Raw genomic sequence first — 19,349 nt, 5'->3', positions numbered from 1 at the left:
AGATTTGAATTCAAGCGCTTTTAAGGATTTCCACCACCCCTAAGAACCCTGAAGGAATAAACAAAATAGTACATGTTTTGGCAGGACCTCGCAGTAATGTTTACATCTCGAGCACACACTGATGCATATGTGAATGTCCACTAAAGTCAGGAGGTGGAGCTGCTGTGTGAGTGTGTGTAGAATCAGGAGGAGGAGGTAAACGAAGGATGAAGCACATGCCATCCGCCCTCACCACACTCCTCCTCCTTCTCCTCAGGTCATCCACCCCTTTCCCCATACTCATCTCTTCATTCCCCGTCTGACACCAGTGGAAACAAACACTCTGCTTAATTCAGTTCAGTTGTCAGAGCTGCTTCATTACGTGGCGCACCAGCAGGTAGCAGCTGCCAAAGGCTCCGATAATCCTCTGGCGTGGAAAGGATCAGGGAGAAGGTGGCGTCTACTTTCGGCGAGAAGGAGGAGGACACGTTGGACAGGTAGCTGATTTCTGGGATCGTAATCTCCATCTGTAATGAGGCATGGGGCAGATATCGCGTACTTGAAAACTGATGGAATACAGATTTGGAGAACTGCTCCTGTAGAAGAAAAGTCCTGGCTTCATGGCAACACTCTCTCAAAGATGGGATTTTGGCTTCTGTAAGGACTCGCAACTCGAGGCAACGCAGCTTCTCCTCACATTTATGAATCATTACAGAGGAATCTGTTGGATAAACATCTTTTTGAGGCTGTTTTGGAAGTGATTGCTGTGTATATAAAGGATGTGAGACAAGAACCTGCGCCGTAAACATTTAAAGTGCGCACGAACAGCTGCTTTTCTTCAGATCTACATATATGTATTTTTATGAGTAATAGTTTGCGGGTGTTTTGAGTGACACATTGGTTGACGGATCCCTTAATTGCTCGTTTTTGTGTGTGTGTGTGTGTGTGGAAGTGTAACATTGGTGGAGAGAACAGCTAATGGGTTTCTATTCACCGCTCTCATTATTTAAGGGCTAGTTAGTCATCATAATACAGATTCCTTCTATGTCATGCTTCGTTTTATGGAAATAAGTTGGTAAAATATGACAATTCATGACTGAAACTAAAGTAAAAATGTGATTCTGGAGGATTTTTGAGGACTGGCTTACTAAACACTCGATATTTGAGGCTGGTACAGTCTGTGAGAACATTCTCTTCCTTCAAACTTTGCACCGGTGTCAGAGCAGAATGAGGATATTTGGATATTTTTTACACCATCGCTGGATTTCCAGAGGATCCTGCGAATGAAGATCCATGATTTTTCATAAACTTTTTTTTTTTCATCTTAAAAAAGAATAAGAAAGGGCTGGAATATTGATCAGTACCAAGAGGTCAGCTGAACACACACACTGTGGAGTCTGGATAAGCCGTGCAGACGGTAAGAACACATCCTGTTCTTTCAGCTTAACTACAGCTTAAGAACTCAGATTTTCTCACACACAGTTTTGCGATAAAATGGGAAAACAACGTAAATGAAATAAGAAATTTTAAAATTTGACTGCATCAAGTGGGTTTATATTTAATTTAAGTGATATTTAAATATTAATTAATTATTCAAATGAATAATATCTAAATGGTTATTTTTTTAGCTAATATCTAAATGAATATAATTTTTTTAGATAATATCTATATGATTATAATTTTTTTTTGGGATAATTAATATCTAAACGATTTTTTATGCAATATCTATTTTTTTGATAATTAATATCTAAATGATTATTTTATAAGATAGTTAATATCTAAATGATTATTTTGTGAGATAGATAATATCTAAATTACTATTTATATTTTTAGAAAATATCTAAATTATTATAAATTTTTTAGATAATATTTATATGATTATTATTTTTGGATAATTAATATCTAAATGATTATTCATGCTTTTATATAATATCTAAATGATTTTTTAAAGATAATTATATCTAAATGATTATTTTTTAATATCTAAATTATAATATTTTTAGATAATATCTAAATGATTATTATTTTATAGATAATTAATATCTAAATTATGTTTTAGATAATTAATACCTAAATCATATGTATTTTTAGATAATTAATATCTAAATGATAATTTTTACATAATTAATATCTAAATGATAATTTTTTATATAATTAATATCTAAATGATTTTTTTGATAAATAATATCTCATTGATTATAATTGTTTAGATAATAATATCTAAATGAGAATTTTTTAGATAATTAATATTTTAATCATTATTTTTTTAGATAATCAATATCTTAATTTTTTTTTGGAAAATATCTAAATGATAATTGTTTTAGATAATTAATATCTAAATGATAATTTTTTTAGATAATTAATATCTACATGATTTTTTTTGATAATTAATATCATAACGATAATTTTTTAGATAATTAATATTTAAATTATTATTTTTTAGATAATTAATATCTCAATGATCATATTTATTTTACATAATTATAATCTAAATGATTATTTATGTTTTTAGATAATATCTAAATGATACTTTTTGGTGTTGGTCACACTTTATTTTAGGGTTGTTAAAGTGTCCCTATTAACATAATTATTGAGCAACTTTAAATCATTTAATTCATGGACTTGTGAAAAACAACTTTAATGAAGTGAGAAATTATTCAGTTTAAGTAATTTAAGTGATATTTAAATATTTTTCAATAATTTTTTTAGATAAGATCTAAATTATATATTTTTTAGATAATTAATATCTAAATGATTATTTATGTTTTTAAATAATTAATATCCAAATGATAATTTTTTTAGATAATTGATATATAAATGATTATTTTTTTATTTTTTGGTCACACTTTTTTTTAAGGTTGTTAAAGTATCGCTATTAATTTAATTACTGAGTAACTTTAATTCATTACATGTACTTGATATATTGTTAGAATGTGGATTAGGTTGAGGGTTAGTTGCATGTAATTGCATTATGAATTGTGATTACTATAAGTACACAGATCATGCCCTACATGGACACATTAAACTAAAGTGTTACACATTTTTATATAAGGCGGGATGAACTGAATGTAGGAGTCTTGTTTTGTAGGTTTTGTTTTCTCTGTTTTGATGTTTATTTTTAAAGTTTGTTTTTAAGAAGAACTTGTTCACTGTGAAACTGAAAACCTAACCAATTACTTGAACTTGTTGCACCTAAAAATATACATTTTTTTCCAACTTAGTTTACTGCAGTTTTCATTCATTTCCTTTGACTTAGTCCCTTATTTATCAGGTGTCCCACAGCGGAAAGAACCACTAACTATTCCGGCATACTTTGTACACAGCGAATGCCCTTCCAGCTGCAACCCAGTAATGTCGAAATTGTAAAAAGAAGGCGTGGCACCCAACCCCTAAATCCAACCTCATTGGGTGATGAGCAAATGGTACTAAATTGTTTGAATTAGATCATATGAATTGATATGAATTAGCCAATAAATCAAAAAGTTACAAATTGCCGTGAGATAGCGTTGGTTATACATAATTTAAAGGAATAATTACTTCTAGATATTTATTGGGGGCCCCTAGATTTCCTTGGGCCCTAAGCGGCCGCTTACCTCCCTTATTGGTTAATTCCGCCCATGCATAAAACAGTTAACTTGTTCCCCCAAAAGTCTCAAGTATATTTTAGCTCGTTTCAAATAAACAGTTTGAACAAGCAGCAAAAATCATTTTTAAGAGTATGTTTTCATTTATAATTTTATGTGCATTAATGAGAAATCACAAAGTCCACAAATGTAAACCAATGTTAAGCTTGAATAAAATGGTGTGAACATACACTCAAAAAGTGACTTTTGCAGCTTGTTCAAAATACTGATTGAGTATTGTGAGTTGACATGTACTTGCTAAGTTTCTTACATAAAATAGCATATGAATGTGGGCCACTTTAGGGCCATTTAAGGCAAAGATTTGGCACTTATGGCAAAATGTAATCTGAATGTGAGCCTAATTTGGCCCATGTGTAAAATAATCATTTTGACCCAAACGATGAAGGGCAAATGTGGGCCACAGTTGGCAAAAGTGTGGCATAGACATTTAAGGGTATTCTGGGTCTAAACCTAAAGTGGCTCACATGTGTAAGTGCAAATGTGGCCCAGTTATTTTAAAACAAATGTGGGTCACTTTTGGCAAATATTTGGCACAGTAAACTCTGGCTAATGTGGTTTTGAGCCTAAAGCACCCCAGCGAAGATATGGCAAATGTGGCCCAGTTATCCTAAAACAAATGTGGACCACATAGACTAAATTCCCCATCATGGAGAAAAGTGTTTGCTTTAGTTGGGCTCATAGCCCTGAACATCTTAATATAAATGTTCTTTATGGGCTGCTGTAACTTTTAAGAACTTTGCTTGAGAAGTTTATTCTTTACTGAAAACAAGCCAAGGAAAAAAAAACAATAAAGTTAAGTGATGCACAACCTGTGATGTAATAATTTAATAATAACACTGATGTTAACCAAGGTTTCATCCATTATTAGAAGTAACGTAATAACATGCACGCACATGCCACAGAATTATGAAGGTTTATATGCTAAACAAATTCTATGGTTCAACTACTGCTCACAGAGACATCAAACATCAGCATATGAACCTCAACAACGGTGACAATTAATAAAATGAACAAAACTCACAAACATCACAAACAGGAGACTAAAAGTGTCAAAATCAACAATAAACAGCTTAATCAAAAGCAAATCATGAAATCTGGAGCATCAAAAAGATATATGATGTATTCATACTGGAATGCAGATGTCTGGTGTACGCCAGATCTGGGCCTGAATAAAAGCAAATAGTGGACCAGAATAGGGTCAGTTCTGGTTATTTTGGTTGAATTCTGGCTGATATGTGAAATTGCTTTGGCTTATTTGTGGCCCAGATCTGGCAAACAGGAGTGGACCACCCTAGAGCCATCATTCCATGCGGTATGTGGGCCGGATGTAAGTGTCTGGTGTGAGCCGGATCTGAGCCACATGAATTTTGCTAGCTGGGTATAGGCAGTTATAGTCATAGCAGAATCAGCAATGTTTCAATACAAAGTTGCTAATTTACTAAAAAATAAATTACAAACGTGTGCAAATAAAAGATTGTTTTCATGCCAACTTTAAATCTTAATCTAACTTACTAAAAAACGAACCATTATAAGTTATTAATGGCTGTAATTTACAGTAGGGAATTTAATAAAAAAAAGAAAAAAATCTTACTTAATAATAATTATTATTAGTAGTAGTATATTTTTATTATTAATTTATTTATATTAATTTATTATAATTGTTATTATTATTATTATTATTAAGTAGTTTATTGTTTATTTATGTATTTATTTCATTTTGCTTTTTTTGAAAAGTCTACTTTTATAACTTTGACACATTCAAACCACTGCAGAAATGATCTAACCACTAGGCCCATGTCAGTAGGCTATACATTTCTTAATAAATAGCCTCATATAAATTAAAAGCATTAACGAATGCTATATATTTAGTTTTCACAAGCTTTGGAGATATAACGTAAATTCCGCATTTAAATAATAGCTTTCGTCATGAGCCACGGCTGTGTTCAAAATGTATTTCAAGTGCACTGCAATTGTCAATATAAAGATTGCTGTACTTTGAAAGCAAATTACACCTAAAAGAGATGAACTTATTGTTAGTTTTTTAATCATTTCAAGCTTAAATGTTGGAACATTAGAAATTAATAGGGCATAGGAGGCATAACTATGTATAGAACACAACCAGAAACTATGCTTCTAACTACAGCTCTAAGGGTGTAGTTGCAAGCATACAAAAATGACGGATTTGGGAAACGGCACATCAACAAACTATGTTTGTAACGACAGAACTTGTGACTTTAGCTGGCTAACAATGGTTTTGGAGACACACACTGAATGGTTATTCAAATAAAGAGGCTGTTTTCATTTATATCCTTAAATAATTATGACAATGACTGATGTATAGCATATTAGGACAATATGTGTAACAAGGGCTACTTAACCCGATCAGTGGACATTGGGTTTCTGAATGAAGTTTCTGCATTCTACAGTTAAGCTTATAGTTAACATATTCATATGCATGTGTCCAAAAGCTTATACAGCATCAGAATCAAGACACTGATAAGAAGACGATTGCTCTTATCAAACATAAGGTTTTGTTTTCTTTGATTCGTTGGATGGAAGCGCTGCTTTATTCGCACGTCTTTTATGTGATATTCCAGTTTTTTGCATGAATTTAATTCACATCTTTAGATGGAAACATAGCTACAGCTGAATCTGTTTGTCTTATGAAGTAATTGGAGGAAAACTCTCAATTAGATTTATAATTAGATCTTTTTACGTATATTTTGAGGCAGTTTTGAATCTGAAGATTCAAAAATTATAAATACTAAGGGAATTGCCTATAAATTCGTTGATTTTATGGTAACTTTATTTTGATAGTCCATTTGAATATTAGTAGACTGTCTGCTTAAAATCTGTTGATACAACACAATCTCACGGCAATTCGTAACTTTTTCATTTAGTGGCTAATTCGTATGAATTCGTACGATCTAATTCGTACAATTTAGTACGATTTGCTTATCCCCCAATGACGGTTGGGGTTAGGGGTGGGGTTAGGTGCCACGCCTCCTTTTTAAAATCGTACCATTTCGTACGACTGAACTCGTACGAATTCATACGAATTAGCTACTAAACTGGCAAAACGTAAAATACTTACGTTTTCTCGTGAGATCAGGTTGGTTGATACTGCTCCTTCAACAGACATTTAACCGACTATAAGAAACTTTCCAAGTACATGTCAACTTTCACTAACCCTAACCCCAACCTAACAGTCTACTTATAACCAGGGCCAGATGGAATATGCAAACGTTTTTTGTTATTTCAGTAGAGAATTTTGGTAAAAATTTGCGGATTTCTGCGGAATTATTTTGGGAGTATCATAACTAAAACCTTAATATATGAAATAAAAAGTATTAAATTACTGAATAAAAACAGAATAAATTCAAATTCACACATTTACTCAAGTAAATAAACAGAATTATTTATGGGCTAAAAATCTGCAGAAAATCTGCGGAATTCTGTGCGCGCAGATTCTGTGTGGGCCTACTTATAACTTAATGAGAATTAGTTGGCATATAGATGCAATCTAACTTTAACAAAAGTTAAAAGTTTAAGTTAAAGTTTAAATTAAAGTCTAAATTTAACAAACGGACCATCAAAATAAAGTGTGACCAAATTAATGTCTTAGCAATGCCCATTGCAAATCAAAAATTGAGTTTTGATATTAACTGTACAAAAAATGTCAAAAAAATGTACAAAATCTCTTGATGTAACATGATCTTTTCTTAAATATCTTATGATTATTGGCTTAAAATAGTCATAATTTTGACCAATTCACTGTATTTTAGGCTATTGCCAAAAATATAACTGTGCAACAAAACACCAGGGTCACATATTTGTATGTTACAGCATGTTTGGAGTCTTTCCCAACTAACAAGATAGCAAACCAAATCTGTGCCACCTTTCCTCCAAATAGTAACCTCACAGCAACTGATGCTTTGACTTGAATTCACAGTGATTTTAAGCAAGCGTTACTGCATGTTGAGGCATACCGAACAGGGTTTTGCTTGTGTATTCTGTTTAAAAATCCCAATCATCTTTAAAGCCACACACACTTTGCAAAGTTTGAAACTAATTTGTGTGTAGTTTGAAGCATTTGAACAGATACACACCATCATAGTTTTCTTCAAAACTCGCCAGCTTGGGTTAAAATGGACAAATCTGAAATCATCCAGCTACAGTTTGCAGTAACTAGTTTCTTTATTAAAGAGTCTAAAGAAAAGACAATAGAAGGTGAACTAATAGGATAGTAATGCTAATTCTAAAGGGAGGTGAAAAACCAATTGTTAATTGCTTTTTTTTTTTTTTTTTTTTTACAAATTTAAGTGGACTGAGCATAAAACAATTAAGTTGTCCAAAATAAACTTCAAGTTGCTTCAGCTAATTTTAAATAAGTAGTTTGAATAAGTAGCAAAAGAAAAAAATGAGAGTGGTGAACTACCCCTTTAAGAATGCAACTGTCACTCTCAAAACTGATGAAACTGTGCATGAACAGAACCTTATTTAGAGAAATCATAGAGATTTTGTAAGTGAACCATGTAATTGTGTGTGGGCTCCTGCGGTTTAAATTATATTAATTGTGCACAGAAAAGCCCAGCTGAGTCATACATTACATCAACATAACTTATCCATCACTACCATCATCATTACCTGGATAAAACCACATCTGCCTAGATATGTTTATGACAGACTGCCAAAGGCAACACAGTTTCACCTGAACTTGTATAGTATTTTATATGGACATCCCTTCAGAACAGATAGTTCTGCAGCATTTCAGACCTCTTCTGATTTCAAGTATTTTGGGTGTTATAGTGAGCTTTTACATCCACTGACAATACTTGCTAACTACTATTTACATAAGCGACAAAATAGCACAAACTAGTAAAAGTTTTAGACTGATTTCACACGGTCCATTTTAAAACCGAAATCGAGGATGCGGATGGAAGAAACCATGAAGTATCGCCTGGAGTCACACAGGAACAGTGGTGGAAAGAGCACTGATGAATCATACTCAAGTAAAAGTAAAATTACTTGCCTAAAAATGTAGTGCGAGTAAAAGTATCTGTTGTAAATATTACTCAAAGTATAAGTGAAAAGTAGCCCTTTCAAAATTACTCATGAGTAGAGAGTAGTGAATATTACGCTGTGAAAAGCTCATGCACTTGCATGTAATTTGTGGATGTGTGTAAACGTCACATTCTGTAGTGCAATTTATAGCCCAGCAGGCACACAACATCATAAGACGTTAATATTGGGTTACATTTAGGTTGTGATGTCAGGTGACTAAATTGAATGTCTAGTCAGTGTCTAAGGATAATGTTATTGTGATGCAGGCCCGGATTGGCTAATCGGGAGGACCAGGAGATTTCCCGGTGGGCCGGTCCGTTTTTTGGCCGCAAGGGCCGGTGTCCCTATCTCCAGAATCTGTTGCTCTCAGCAGTCACACTTTTTAAATTAATTTATTTATTTACTTGACCACAGTCTTATTCATTATTTTACCGCAGCTCTGCTCTTTTTATATATAACCAGCCTGCAGGTTAATAATGATATAAGTCACCTATCACTGTACAACCGTTGTGGTCCAGTGGTTAGCACGATAGTTTACAACGTCGTCAACCCGGGTTTGGTCTGAGTATGTTATTATTTTTATTTTTATTGTTGAGACATATAATACTGTTTGGGTTGTTGAACATTTGAAGTTCTAAAGCAGCTGTTTTCTCCAAAAAAGACGTGATAGTGTAATTAGAAAATGAATTGGAAATGACCTTATATTAATATGAGGTGGGCCGGTCTGAGGCTTAAAATTCCAGGGCTGAAAAGGAGTCCCACTCCGGCCCTGTTGTGATGTCCAATAACTGTGCATCAAAGGTCGCTCTGGCCCTGGCGATAATAAGGTCTGCCTTCAGCTCCGGTGCCGAGAGCATCAAAATTCGCTACATAGGCCTTTTTCACGGACGGTAGCACGCACATCCGGTTGAGCAGTAGTTGCGTGTTCTTACTTTTGGCCGGAGCAATAGCGTCAGATACGCTATAGTCTTCACTACCTCTTTGAAAACTTTGCCAACTTTTACAATTTACAGCGCCTGTTTATTGTCTTGTGGACCGACATCTATCGCTCCACACTCTAAACGTAATAAAGGATATACGTTTTTCCACAAAAATTGCGTTTTTATTTACGAAGGTGGGTGACGGTCCATACGTCAGCATGGTTTAGGAAAGGCTGTTTACATTTGTCTGAAATGGACCTTTATCATAGCGTATGCTCTTGGTTTTAAACCGTTCAACCGGATGTGTGTGCTACCGTCTGTGAAAAAGGCCTATTGATCTCAAATTTAAAGCGGCCGTTGCAGCATATCATATCAGTGACATAAAACATGCTTTGTAAGTAGGCACCAGTTAATACAGTTCAAAGTTATGCATCGCCTGCATAATAACAAAACCAAATTATACTAAATTTTCCCCTCGATTTCACCTATGTGTGCATATGCATTTTGGTTTTGCTCAACTTTGTTTAATTTTTGGACAAACATTTTTAATTTATGCTCCAAGGCCTATAATATTTTCCTCCAACCTGACACAGAGCTTGCTATTTTTGGTGTTTCAGAACACTCCCTCACCCTTCAAAAACATCTACAACAAGCCCTTACTCTAGGCATGACTGTGGCCAAGTGGCTAATACTAAAAAACTGGAAATCTCCTTTACCTCCTTCTCTTCGAACTTGGTTAATGGATATGGCCTCCGTTATCCACTTGGACAGTCTCAGAATTATCAGGTCTAATTCCAAAGAAAAATTCTTTGCTACCTGGGAACCCTTTCTTGGATATATAGACCTGAAACGTGCTCTATCCAAATCCAGAACCCTTTATGAAAACTGACTGGCACACTACCTTATAGGACTTTTTGATGTCTACACACTGTGTAACATTACATTTTGTATCCCCAACAGCTGAACCCACTTGTATGGCAAAGTTTACCTGCAAAGTGTGTATATTCTGAGACAATATTGTTTGTTTGTAGTGTTCTGTTGTACTTAAAAAAAAACTTAAAAAAAAAAAAAAACATTCTTTGTATCTTGAAAATATTGCACTCTTATTATCAAATTAATTTGACAATGGAAGATCAAGTTGCATGTGATGCGGCTTTGCTTTACTTAATTATCCAATGTGCCCATATGTCTGAAATATTCTGAAGCAGCAAGACTGTTTTGTAATGTTGCATGATATTCCACCTTTAAAAAAAAAAAAAAAAAATATATATATATATATATATATATATATATATATATACATATATATATATATATATATATAAAACACTAATGCACATCAGTAACTTGCCAGTAACTCCTTTTAGCTAAAGACGTCTGCCGTTGGCATTAAAAGCAGTGTGGTGTACGGTAAAAGTAAAGTTTTCTATTTTTGGACCTTCGAATTTGGCATCCTACTGCACAACACAACATGTTTGCTATTGTAACCGGTCTCTTTTTGCAACCGGGAACCCGTATGAGGTCATGTGTGATGTAGGTTGGTAATTCCTCTATTGTTTCACTAATGTGCAAAAAGCAATACCATTTAACAGTAATATATAAACATTCGGTTCAATGACACCCAGTTAATATACAGTGTAGTTCCCATTACAATGCTGCTATTAATAAGTTGATTGATCACATAAAGGCATTGCTGTTTTTCCTGTGTGTGTTAAGATCTATTGAGAGTTTTTTTTAGTGTCTCCACATCTACAAAAGCCTCTTTAAACTTCCCATGGGAGCTTCCGTGTTAAAGAGTGCGGTATAATGCACCTTATTCATGCATGTCTCATGAATGTTTCATGCATTTGAAATTCATAAACACGATCCCACAAAGCTCTCGTGTTACACTCCCATCCCTAACTTCGAAAATAAACAATGTCTTGAATTTGAGCCATTCATAATATAGCTGATAAACATCAGGGTGGTTACGTTTAATTTAAAAGGCATCTGTTCATTTTCCCTGAGTTTTTTTATACTATTGTTTAGTGAACAAGGCTTGTAAGCACAGCCCCGGAGCTGAGAAAGCCTAACATTGAAGTAACAGAAGACAAGCAGAGAGCAGTGATTGATTTTGTCCTGCTTTTAGCACCTCAGCTTCCTCTGACTCTGCAGATAAAACGAAACGTCCACCGTTTGGACAGTCATTTGAGTTGGATCTTGCTGCGTGATCACCTTGCATTGCTTGGGATGCTGGCCGAGCTTCATCAGTACGAATAACAGATTTTTCAAATAATACACTAGGGCATGTTCATGAAAATGCTTCATTTTTGCTTGGGAGCTTTGGACTGATCATAGTATTTAAACATAAGCCATGTAATTACTGAGACACTGGCGTCAACAAACACAATTGCAAAAATAATGAAACTTTCCCAAACACTCCTACGCTACCTGACAAAAGTTTTGTCGTTGATCCCAGGTTTAAGAGCAACAAATAATAAATTGACTTCTAGTTGATCATTTGGAAAAGTGGCAGAACGTCGATTTTTTTGATGGATCATCTGTTGAACTGCATCCCAATCATCACAAATACTGCAGAAGACCTACTGGAACCAGCATGGACCAAAGATTCTCTCAGAAATCAGTAGTGTGCCATTTCTTAGGGGTAAATTTGAAGCCCTTCCTTTCACACTCGGTTTCAAGGGGTGAAGGAATAGGGGTACACAATTGGGATTGGGCCTTAGACTTCTTAATGTTCAGAAAAAAAAAATCTTATGATATTTACATAATGCTTAAATCTAGAGGGTCTTTTAGTTATGGTGTTATCAAAAAAAGTGAATTCAGAACATCTACATGACATGACAAAAAGTTATCAGCAGTTTAAAACAATTAATCACAGAGAGCAATTGAGGTATTTCTATTTTCTCTAAAGCCTGAGAAGCTCATTCTTAGACACGGTGGCTCTTGGTAAGCTATTGTGGCCATCTAGTCATTTTTGAGTGCCCTCTTGACTAGACAATTTACTTGAATGTTCCATAAACACAGTCCACTTCCTTTAAAAATAATACACATTAAGAACGCCATGCATCAGAACAATCATCTGTTTCCTAATAAGTAGACAGTGCCTGATTTGTGTGTGCGTGTGATTTGTGTAGGGTGTATCCTGACTGGACATTGTCTGATTCCTGAAAATAAAACAAAGAGAGAGTTTTTCTGAATGTCATTTGAGGATTATTAGTTATGCTTTGTTTACACAAGACTGAAAAAAAAATAGTCTTCCAGTTAGTGTTCGCCTCCCTTATGAGCCGTCTCATGAACCTGAATCAAATAAAGGCTTTTCCTGTGTGCATTTACTCCAAGAATAGCCTCAAATCACAAATAAATAAAGTGAATTGAATTGGAGGTTATGTTGGTCATGCATGCTACATAGATATTTAGTGACTTTGTACTTATATGTAAATATATATAACCTCATAGCCCTGTGTGAAAAAGTGTTTGCCCCCTAAACCTATTACCTGGTTGGGCCACCCTTAGCAGCAACAACTGCAATCAAGCATTTCGATAACTTGAAATAAGTCTCTTACAGCACTGTGGAGGATTTTTGACAGCTCATAATTGCAGAGCGGTTGTAATTCAGCTACAATGGAGGGTTTTTAAGTATGAACCACATTTTTAAGGTCATGCCACAGCATCTTAATTGGATTCAAGTCAGGACTTTGTCTAGGCCACTCCAAAGTCTTCAATTTGTTTCCCTTCAGCCACTCAGAAGCTGGTTTGCTGGTGTGTTGTTGGATCATTGTCCTCCTGTGTAACGGAGGCCAACTACAATGAGAGGTAAACCTCACTCCTCTGACCTCTAAAGGTGCTCTAGTGACAGACATTAGATGCCATGGTCTTTAGCCTCTTTGTTAGAGCAACCGATTCCCATGTGGAAGGTCGCCGGTTCATTACCAGCTCAGATAGAGTTGGGTGGTGTAGGACCGGCAGGGTTACATTGGTGCCGTGACCTGGACGGGAGTAAGGTTTAGGGGGGCTGATTGTAACGGAGGCCAGCTAGTGAGTGCTGTCCAGGTAAACCTCACTCCTCTGACCTCTAAAGGTGCTCTAGTGACGGACGCTAGAGGCCATGGTCTTTAGCCTCCTTGTTAGAGAAACTCCCATGCGGAAGGTCGCCGGTTCGATACTAGCTCGAACCGGGGTGCAGAAACCAAATTTGCTTCAGCTTGAGGTCACTAACAGATTACCGGACATTCTCCTTCAGGACTTTTTGGGACACAGCAGAATTTATGGTTCCATTTTATCACAGCAAGTCTTCCAGGTCCTGAAGCAGCAAAACAGTCCCAGACCATAACACTACCATCGCCACATTTTACTGTTGTTATGATGTTCTTTTTCTGACATGCAGCTGTTACTTTTACACCACACATAATGAGACACAGACCTTCCAAAAAGTTGGATCATCCAGATATTTTCTGGCTAGACTGAGACTAGACTCCAGACAGTAAAACTAACATCAACGCAGAGATGAACCAAGGTTATGAATCACAATTACTCACATTCAAATGAACCTTTACAAACACACACATTTTATTTGATGAAAACCTCCCATTAACTTCAGTTCTTCTCAAATTAGGTTAATTATGATCACTATAATCTACTATCATTTTATGGCAAAAATAGTAGCAATATATGTTATTAGTTTGCTGACTGCAATGCATTCTGGCATAATATCTGTAAACCAGAGAGACTTTAAATGAACAGTTAACTTAACATTATGACCTCCTTTACTCACCTTCATGTCACTCTAAACCCAGAGAACATCATTTCTTCTGTGGAACATAAAAAATGCCTCAATGTTGTTCCTTGATTCTAAGTGAAACATTTTTGAAAATGTCTTCTTCTGTGTTTTGTAAAAAAAAAAAAAAAGAAAGCTGAATTTGTCTTTGTTAGGTGAAGTGCTCTTTTAGGTATGGACGATATGGCAAAAAATTATATCACAATATATTTCTTAATTTCAGTCGATACAATAAAATTCCGATATCGATATGGAAAATATAAACAAGACAGGAAAACACTGCCAAGAACGGACACAATATATGTCTGTACCTACAAATGTCTGCAAACTGAATATGCAAAGTCTATAATACCTCCAGGCTCTTACAACTTTTTTTATTTTAAATAAAAAAGTACAAAAAATATGAATGATTTTATTTGTATTTAGCATTTACAAACAGATGAGTATATTCATAATTCTGGTTGCTTTTCATCTTGAACGTACTTTAAGGGTTCTTACTGTCTATTTATATTTGTGTATGTAATTACCCAAATAAATTAAAAGGTTTAACATAAAATAGTTCTTATATATTTTATACAGTCTATTTAGACTAATATTTTATATGACACACTTTCATTATTTTACAGAATTAATACCTCTGTTAATCACATTCTTTCTATTTCATCAGCTTTGCAATAACCTGATTCCTGATAAATATGTTTGTGAATTTTTTTTTTATAAGTTTGCTCAAGCTCGAATGCTATACCAACATGGAGCGAGTTTGTGTGTGTGTGTGTGTGTGTGTGTGTGTGTGTGTGTGTGTGTGTGTGTGTGTGTGTGTGTGTGTGTGTGTGTGTGTGTTTGTGTTTATGCAAGGATCAAGTTTAAATGTATGTGCGCAAGTTTCATACATGTTTTGAACATAATATAGGTTTATTTGCGAATAATTTATACAGTAGTTGCCTCACAGCAAGAAGGTCACTGGTTCGAGCCTGGGCTGGGTCAGTTGGCGTTTCTGTGTGGTGTTTGCATGTTCTCCCCTTCGTTCGCGTGGGTTTCCTCCGGGTGCTTTGGTTTCCCCCACAGTCCAAAGACATGCAGTACAAGTGTATTGGGTAAGCTTGATTGTCCATTGTGTATGAGTGTGAATAGTGTGTGTGTGTGTGGATATTTCCCAGAGATGGGTTGTGGCTGGAAGGGCATCCGCTGCGTAGAAACGTGCTAAATAAGTTGGCGGTTCATTCCGCAGAGGCAACCCCGGATTAATAAAAGCACTAAGCTGAAAAAAAAAAAGAATGAATTAATAAATTTATAGTTGTATATGCACGTGCTGATAAGCAAAGTTTGATTTAAATCCTACATGATGCCTCTAGCCATCTGTTTGCTTGCCTTCTCTTCTGACACCGCTGCATTCAGTGTCCTGGAGGTAGATGGTGAGGCGACAGGTTGGCTTCAACTTTTATGGTGCCTCATCTTCTGACTCTCAGTATGTTCTATCGAGTCGAACAGATTTGATGTGTTCCCGCTGCTAGTCGGCATCACTCTCCCGCACATTTTGCAGAGCACCGAAACTATACGTTTATCGGAACTTAAAAAGCCGAACCACTTCCACACCACTGCATTAGTGGTGTGTTCATCTGCATTCTTACTTGTGGAAGCTTGTTTATTCACATCTGTATTCAGGGCACTCATTTTGTAGCTAAAACTTTCTGCGAAGGTCACGGAGCTTAACCAACTGCAGAGCGCTAGCAGCATGTCTGTGATGTACGTCATCATGCAAGTAACATGATGCTCTTTCTGACGGGTGAGCACTGTAAGTCTTTCAGTGACAAATAATACAATGTATAAGATCTTATATATAATAAAATATATACATGCAAATTTATATCAAAATACTGGAAATGGTTTTTAAAATCATATCACCGTTATTAAAAAAAATCTATCACGATATTTATTGATATTGAACAATTGTCCAGCTTTCTACTCTTTTAAAGGTTTAATTTAAAAAAATCTCAGTCATCATTTATACAGTCTTTACTTGTTCAAAATATATATATTTTTTCTTCTGTTAAACACAAAAGAAGATATTTTAATGAATGCTAGCTCATTTAAATAGTATTAGTATCCATTCTATTATTTTCCTACTTTGTATGTTATGAGAGAAAATAAATGGTGAGGTAATTTTGGGGGAGTCTAACAGTGGTCAGGTACAGAAAGTAAAAGATATAATGTAAAAATGACATGTTGTTAAATGTATAAATGATATAAAATGTTATAAACGTTAATATTTTTTGTGTCTAAAAGCTTCTCCCACAGTCAAAAGGCTTAAAAATACAGATGACAAACTTTTGCTCTATTATGGGTAAACTCTGCAGTGACTAGACAAAATTCATGTGTTCAGGATTGGGTTTCTGATCAAGTATAATCCCTACTCAGCACTGCACATTCTGCGATGTAAATATTGGCTAAACAATATATTGTGCATCCTTATTCCAAACCCTTAAAGCCTTAGCCAGACACACGAACACACACACACATTCACAGGTTTTCACGTCTAATGCAGTGAACATTGGATGCTGCTGGATCCTCCTGGTCGAGCAATATGTTTTTCTCTTAAACAGAGATAAAATTTGCCTTCTTTAAACAACGCCAAGGCTTACTCATCTAATTGCACATGTGTTGTATATATATTCAAAGATCTCGATCAGTACATTTTGCTATGAATGGCGTAAATTGCCATGCTTAGTATGACAAGCACAGCAAAGGAAGTTCTGCTCTCCAGTCGGATTAGCCAATCGTTAATCTTTGGAGGAGAGATTTTACAGGTTTTCTTGTTCATTACGGCAATCCCTGTCATTTGTCCTCCATTTTTTTTGCTCTGGGGTTTGTCTGTATTCCTCCAGCTTTTGTAATGGTGTCTTCTAGTTTGAACAACCCGTAAATGTGTGTGAATGAGCCGAGTGTATAGGTGTTTCCCAGCAAGTGCCCTTTCAGCTGCATAAAACATATGCCAGAATAATTGGTGATTCATTTTTAAGTGGGGACCCCTGATAAATCAGCAACTAAGCTAAAGAAAAGTAAGTGAGAAAATTTAACTGTGAATTCAGCGAGCAGTTTTTACAGTTCAGTATTTCCTAATTTAGACAGAACTTCCCTGAGGTGTTGCAAACTTGGCTGCCAAGAGAACAGACTTACATCAAAAGGGACTTTGATTGAACTCCCATTGGATGTCATTTAGACAAATGAATACATTTTCTCCTCCAAGCACTGGTGGGACCTACCCATCAGATCCTGTGAACAATGTACTTCTGTTGGATTCTGCGACAGCCTCATGGTTGATTGCATTTCACCTCTAAAAGGTGGTGACTCTCACCCATCATGTCCGGTGTGTATTGAACTCCCATCAGATGCTGCAGCACAGCATCCAACCTGACTCTTTAAACTCTTCCTTCCAATTTAAGCAGGCATCTGCAGAAAGGCAATTTGAGTAGTGATGGGAAGTTTGGCTCTTTTCAAAGATTGTCGATGTTGCAACAATGCAGAGTCTTTCGACTATTACCTTAACCAGGCATGGGAAGACCAAAGCCTTGCCCTCCCACCAGATCAGTGGGTCTTCTACCTGGCCTGTACCGCTACATTTGCTATCTTTAAAGCATGCGCCCCCTTTCTTTCTTTCACATAATGGTACGATTCTAGTGGGTCCTTCGCATGTGATTAGTCACATGGTTGTTCCCAAATGAAGCCCCGCCCCTACTTACGGCAGAAGATTTGGCTCTCCTCAACGGGAGTCGGCTCTTCTTGTTTGCTACAAAGAATCGGCTCTTAGCCGGCTCATTCGCAAACAACACTTCACTAAATTCAAGCCCCATCAATATGTAGGACTCATCAAATGCCTCTCATCGGAGGTCTCATGGACTCTTCATGTCAAAATTCTAAGCTAAATTCCTAAAAATGCCAACCTGCCAAACATCATTATCAGTTGCTTTTTAGGGGTACTTGTGCCCAATCCCAATTCTATTTTTATTGTAGGTGGTGGATTCTGGGAAATTTTTGTACCCTTTGGTTTTGAGTGGGGTCCTAAAAAATCTTTGTTTCAAGGGCTATGTAGCCCTTCCCCTTAGCCCTACACCTTCAAGCTTAAGAGAATTGGGACACCCCTAAGCCTTCACGTCAACACACAAAAAGGGAAGAGCTATGGTGTAGAATTTGGATTGGGTCTTAATGTTTGTTCCAAAGTCAACCCAGGCTCATTCTGAAAACTTAGTCCCGTGGAAGTTTCTGAAGACCGCGAAATACATCCCGAGACTATGTATTCTTACAGTTTTTGTTTTTGCGAATTTGCACTTTTTTGCATCTCAAATGTCTCTCGCGAGTGCCGTTCGCACCTGCGCTGTTCTCGCGTAAACCCACCAGAGGCTGCTTTTGACCATTTGAATGACTCAATGATAGACTGGGCGACCGGCAAATCCACCGACCCACCCTCCTCCTTCCCTAAACCCAACCAATTTTACCTATTGACCCTCCCACCCAAAAGCCATCCAGAAAAAGAAGACGTAGCTTCTCTCTGTGTCTCAAGTCCGCCAATATACACGACGAGCTAACTGGACAAACTGCTTGAAGCAGGAAAGCCCTCCACATGGAGGTAAGCGGTCAGTGAGTAAGCCCGAAAAGGATGGGCGTCACACCCCCTCATAGCTTTCGCTTAAATGAAATGCAGCCATACGTACCACTGGCTACATAATTCGCATTCTCCAGAAACGTCCTTGGGACTACGTTTTCAGAATAAGCCTGGGTTGGACCTTTCTGTGCAGAGTTTACATGTTCTCCCGGTGCTCACATGGGTTTCCCCAAGGTTTCCTGGTTTCCTCCCACCATTCAAAAATATGCAAGTTAAGTTAATTGACTAATCCAAATCGGCACCATAGACATGCACATAGTAAGTAAGCTCTTAAGAGCAATCACTGTCTGTTCAGTAGCTACTACAGCAGG

The 19,349-nt window shown here is 36.1% G+C and overlaps 2 protein-coding genes across 4 annotated transcripts in view; one reads left to right on the top strand and one right to left on the bottom strand.

The window, feature by feature from the left end:
• ranbp3a (RAN binding protein 3a) overlaps nt 1-19,349 on the bottom strand; it is a 1,280,039-nt gene that overhangs the window by 812,123 nt on the left and 448,567 nt on the right. The window lies entirely within an intron of this gene.
• The window catches only part of nrtn (neurturin), a 56,844-nt gene that overhangs the window by 22,419 nt on the left and 15,076 nt on the right, over nt 1-19,349 (top strand). Inside the window, exon 1 of one of the 2 annotated variants that reach the window (XR_015502291.1) lies at nt 124-1,396. The exons of the other annotated variant lie outside the window; for it this stretch is intronic. The gene's annotated coding sequence lies outside the window, so the exon portion shown is untranslated. Of the gene's footprint in view, nt 1-123; nt 1,397-19,349 lie in introns of those variants that run through there. 2 annotated transcript variants of the gene reach the window in all.

Source organism: Danio rerio, chromosome 11 (assembly GCF_052040795.2).
Source record: "Danio rerio strain M-AB ecotype USA chromosome 11, GRCz13ab, whole genome shotgun sequence".
Classification (NCBI taxonomy): Eukaryota; Metazoa; Chordata; class Actinopteri; order Cypriniformes; family Danionidae; genus Danio; species Danio rerio.
The sequence above is the reverse complement of the archived record's forward strand: the minus strand, read 5'-3'. Positions and strand labels throughout refer to the sequence as shown.